Below are 5,613 nucleotides of genomic sequence, written 5' to 3' on the forward strand. Positions count from 1 at the left end.
GTCCCCTTTACTGCTATAACAGCCTCCACTATTCTGGGGAAGGCTTTTCACTTAATGTTGGAAAATTGCTGCGGGGGACTTGCTTTCATTCAGCCACAAGAGCAGTCAGGTTGGGCACTGATGTTGGGCGATTATGCCAGGCTCGCAGTCGGCGTTCCAATTCATCCCATCCGGCGGATGCCAGGAGAACGCTACCTGCCTCAATGTATAGAGCCAACTGTAAAGTGAACGGCTGCTCGGCCATGGAAACTCATTTCATGAAGCTCCCGACAAACAGTTATTGGCCTGACGTTGCTTCCAGAGGTAGTTTGGAACTCGGTAGCGAGTGTTACAACCGAGGACAGATTATTTTTACGCGCTACGCGCTTCAGCACTTGGCGGTCCCATTCTGTGAGCTTGTGTGGCCTACCACTTCACAGCTGAGCCGTTGTTGCTCCTACACGTTTCCACTTCCCAATAACAGCATTTACAGTGGACCGGGGTAGCTCTAGCAGGGCAGAAATTTGACGAACTGACTTGTTGGAAAGGTGGCATCCTATGACGGTGCCACGTTGAAAGTCACTGGGCTCTTCATTAAGGGCATTCTACTGCCAATGTTGATCTGTGGAGATTGCATTGCTGTGTGCTCGATCTTATACACCTGTCAGAAACGGTGTAGCAGAAATAGACAACTCCACTAATTTGAAAGGGTATCCACATACTTTTGAATATATAGTGTATATTAATAAGTCATAGCGTGGGAGTACAGGAAACGCCCACCATCTTGCCTGGTCCAAATCCACCCCGATCGCCTCCGCCTCTGAACCCACCTATGTCACCCCCTCGGCCCCGGCATCCCTTACGGTCAAAACCCGCACAACCCCCTCTGTCTCCACCGAAACCTCCTGACAGTCAGACAGAAATACAGAGGGAGAGAGACACAGAGAGGGACAAAAAAAAGAGTGAAAATGTCATTAAACCTAGTTAACACAGAGCTACGGGCTACATCCAGTTTAATTGTGCCCTCAGGCACTAGGCTAACATGGCCTGCTATAAAAGGCAGGCTACACCTCATCCATTACTCTTTGTTAGCACATAATCAAATAATTATCTGTACACAGACTTTCGATAGCCATTAAGCTGCTCCCTTTGTGTGAGCATGTATCAGTCGAGTTAGCAACAAAGCTGCCCCTGAGCAGTAGTCAGCCACTGAGCTAAAAAGGCTAAAACACAAGGTTAAAATGCTGGCCTAAAGGCTAAAATGCTGGCCTAAAGGCTAAAACGCTAGACTAGAGACTAAAACGTTAGGCTAAAGTCTAAAAGCCAGTGCAGAACGTTGGTTTCAGCCTTACCGCCTCCATCCATAGGAGACATGCCACCTCCAGCCCCCTCTGGTTTGGAGGACTTGCACTGGTTACACTCGTTCCTCCACGAAAAGTTTAGGTTCCCACACACCCTGAAAGGAAAGAGACAGAGAATCTCAGACACACACCATCATAACTAGCAGCTCACCCCCATCCTCCTCCCCAAAATATACACACACCTCAGCACCGACTTACGGGTTGGAACACTTCCAGTCCACACACACCTCAGCCCCGACTTACGGGTTGGAACACTTCCAGTCCACACACACACCTCAGCCCCGACTTACGGGTTGGAACACTTCTAAGTCCACACACACCTCAGCCCTGACATACGGGTTGGAACACTTCCAGTCCACACACACACCTCAGCCCCGACTTACGGGTTGGAACACTTCCAGTCCACACACACCTCAGCCCTGACTTACGGGTTGGAACGCTTCCAGTCCACACACTCCTCAGCCCCGACTTACGGGTTGGAACACTTCCAGTCCACACACTCCTCAGCCCCGACTTATGGGTTGGAACACTTCCAGCCTCCAGCTCTCTGCTATCCTCCATTGCCACGGCCACCATTGTCGCCAGAGAAACCACCACCACTTCTACCACCTCCAAACCAGCCACGACCCATCGGCCCTACAGAGACAGAGGGTACAGGGGGTTAGAAAATACAGGACAGGCACTATAATACTTAGCTCTCGAGAACCTAAGGGGGTTATACCCAACCCTTGAATTCTCAAATGAAGTTACGGACCACAGCTGGGTCAATGAACAACAATCCCGCCACTCTGTTTTAACATTTAGAAACGGTATTAATCCTCGCTAGAGATTGTGAAGAGCAAGCAGATTTGCTGGAACAGTTCCCAATTTAGGAAATTAATTGTGAAATTCCAATTAATGAATTGTGAAATTCTAATGAATGAATAGGAAAATCCTCAATCCATATCCTACGTGGACTGAAATGAAGTGGAATTGACCCAACCCTATAATGACCTACTCCCCCACCAAACTCTGCCTCACCTCCTCGTCCGTCTCTTATGCCGCTACCGCCGCCACCCCGGCCTAATCCGAAGTCCGCCCTGCGGGTCGCAAAGGACACCTCGATGGGGTTCCCTTTGAAGTCCTTCCCTGCAACGGAGAAAACAATAAAATATTATATCATATTTACAAAACACAAACATGAAGGGCAACAAGTGAAAATCAGTGACTATACCTATTCTCTTCGGTGACTAAAAGAGTAAACAAACCCATAAGAAAAATAAAACAATCAGAGACTACGCTTAAAGTTTCACTCATCTATTTTTTTAAAACAGCAGTTTCTCCACAGGTAATCCCCTCACCATCAAACCAGTCGATGGCGGCTTTGGCAGAAGGGGGGTCGTCAAAGGACACGGTGGCCTCGACCTTCAGCTTCCCTGTCTCTCTGTCTGTATACAAGTCGATCATGGGCAGACCAGCCTTCTTATTGATCTGACAGATGGAGAAAAAGGGAGGTAGGGATGGAGAGTGTGACAGAGAGAAAGTGGGAGAGGGTGAGAGAGAGTGAGATGGGGGGATTGAGGGAGAGAACGAGTAGAAAACGAGAGATGGATTGACAAAAAAAGCTACATTAAGATACAGAAAGAAAATGCATTAATGTAAGCATTGCACAGGTAAACACAATGGCCTACCACTCAAAACATAGCATGTTAGTAATCTACAGCAAAGCCTCAGGAAAAGATGCCACCCATGCACCAAAGTCAGGGCAGTGATGGGTGTGTCAGGTATAATTCAATGGAGGGAGGTGTTAAGGGAGTTCAATCAATACATGAATAAATAGGTAGGCAGGCCGTGCACCTGATTGCAGATCAGAAACATCCTGTAATGAAAACATAAACATAAGCAGCAGAAACAGGAAGTGAAACCATGGCAGCTGCTTTTGCAGCCATATCAGCCATAGCATTCTCTTTAGAGACAGGGTCAGATGCATTAGTGTAAGCTTGACACTTGCAGACAGAAATGTATGTAGACTTCCAACAGGTTCCAACAAGAGAATGGCTTCCAACAGGTTTGCAATCAGTTTAGAATGTGAAATCATCTTACCAGATGAAGTAAGGAACCCACGATGCTGCCACAAGGATCCAAAATCATGCACCAACCAAAACGCATATCTGCTATCAGTATAAATGGTAACAGTTTTATCCTTAGCTAGAATAGTCAGTGCGCCCTAGTCAGTGCAAACAATTCTGCAGCCTGAGCTGACAGATATGATGGCAGTTTTGCACTCTCTAAAGTATCTACAGCAGTAGTGACTGCGTAGGCCACCAATGCCCTGTGGTGACTTTTGGGGGTTGAGCCATCAACAAACAGCTCCAGGTCAGCATTCAGTAAAGGCACATCAGAGCGTGTGGTTCCCCATCATCGTAAGTTAGCAAAAGAGTAGCAGGGATAAGAACAGTACAACGTTTAAGAGTCACATGAGACGTTGTCAACAACACATTCTGATAATGCAGGAGCCATGCTGGAGTGAGATGGGTGGTTCGTGCCGTGAAATAAGAGCATGGACAGCATGAGGAAGTTGAACGGTTAATGAGCATATTGCAACAATGTTAGCACAAGCTAACACTGCTTCTGTAGCAGCCGCTACAGCCCTGAGGCAACATACCAACCCTCTTATCACACTGTCAAGTCTTTTAGAATAGCAAGCAACAAGCTGTTGCTTCACACCATGGTCCTGAGTGAGGACAGATGACATGAAACCATTTTTCTAGCAAACAAACAGATGAAATGGTTTAGACTGATCTGGCAATCCCAAACAAGGAGAAGAGGTACGCAACTGTTTCAATTTGTCCAGTGCCTGCAGTCCTTCTGGTGTCCACTTTATCTTATCATTCATCGCCATCTTGTGGCCGTGAATGAGATCAGAGAGTGGCTGAGTGACTTCAGCATAATCAGGTAGCCAGGCTCTGCAATAGCCTGCCATTCCTGTGTGTCATCATGTGCTGTTTTGTAACTGGTTGTGGTATCATTAAGATTTTAACAGTATTACTACTCTTACCGGTACTGCTTATCGATCCAGTACTTTAACGGTATTCTTATCGGTTCTTTTTGTTATTTTTTACAACAACAAAAAATGAAACATGTTAAGAAAAGAATTACCATTTATTTTCTAAAATGTAAAATAAACAATTATTTACAGCAAAAGAAACAGCAATGTTTTGAACAAATCACTATTATAGACTCTAATTTTGTGATGATGGAAATGTAAAACAAACGACCTTCTCTTTGATGGTTGCCACAAACGTATCTTCATGCTTCACAGTAAAGTGCTCTTCCAGTTTTTGGAAGATGGGTATGATCTGTCCACAGGTGGCATTCTTTTCACATGACACACACAGTGTGGATGTATAGAGGATTCTCATGAGCTGGACAAACTCCTCAGTCTTACGGAAGTCCTCGTCCTTCAGACGGTCCAGGTTGTCCTTGGTCATTGCTTTTCACAGTCGTGGTCCAAGGCTACAGCTTGGATCGCTGGATACTGCTCCATGAATCTCTCTATCATTAGATAGAGCGAGTTCCATCTGGCCTTGACATCAAGGATGAGTGAATGTTGCGGAAGACCTGAAACAACAACAAAAAAGAACATACATTTATTTACCGCACACTTCAATATTGAATTAAATTGTTAAATGTGGAAATGTTTAAATAATACTATAATAGATTGAACTGGTGTCTTGCCAAGGAACTGCTGCTTTGGACATCGAGGATCTCTTGAACCACATGACCACTGCTTGGATTTGGATTTTTCCATTTATCAATGGAATTCATTTTGTAGATTTTCTGCACTGCCAGATTCAATGTGTGCGCAAAGCATCCTATTTTTAGAATGTGTAGACCTCTTGATGGCAACATCCATATTGCCAGCATTATCAACAGTCACAGCTATAATCTTGCTCGGCTCTATCTAAAACTCTTCCAGAATGTCTGAGATCTCCTCTGCCACTACTTCGCCAGTTTGCGGTTTGTGCACTGCCCTGGTGTGGAGGACCTTCTGTTTTACACGGCCCTGGCTTGTGTAGTGCACTGTAACAGTGAGATAGTGGTCCTGACAGAGCCTGGTCCACCCGTCTGATGTGATGGCCAGCTTTGGCACGTCCTTCAGCTCAGTGATCACATTGGCATTTTCTACACCACACCAGGTAGGAACTAATGTGTCACTGAGGTAACTCCTGGTGGGAGGGGTATATTTGGGGTTGAGTGACTTGCTCATCTCCCTACAGTAAAAAAAAAATGT

The 5,613-nt window shown here is 45.7% G+C and overlaps 1 pseudogene; it reads right to left on the reverse strand.

Annotated features, from left to right (window-relative positions):
* Positions 1-729: 729 nt before the first annotated feature.
* Positions 730-4,810, reverse strand: LOC115170653 (RNA-binding protein FUS-like; annotated as a pseudogene).
* Between the last annotated feature and the right edge of the window lie 803 nt (positions 4,811-5,613).

Source organism: Salmo trutta, chromosome 32 (assembly GCF_901001165.1).
Source record: "Salmo trutta chromosome 32, fSalTru1.1, whole genome shotgun sequence".
Lineage (NCBI taxonomy): Eukaryota > Metazoa > Chordata > Actinopteri > Salmoniformes > Salmonidae > Salmo > Salmo trutta.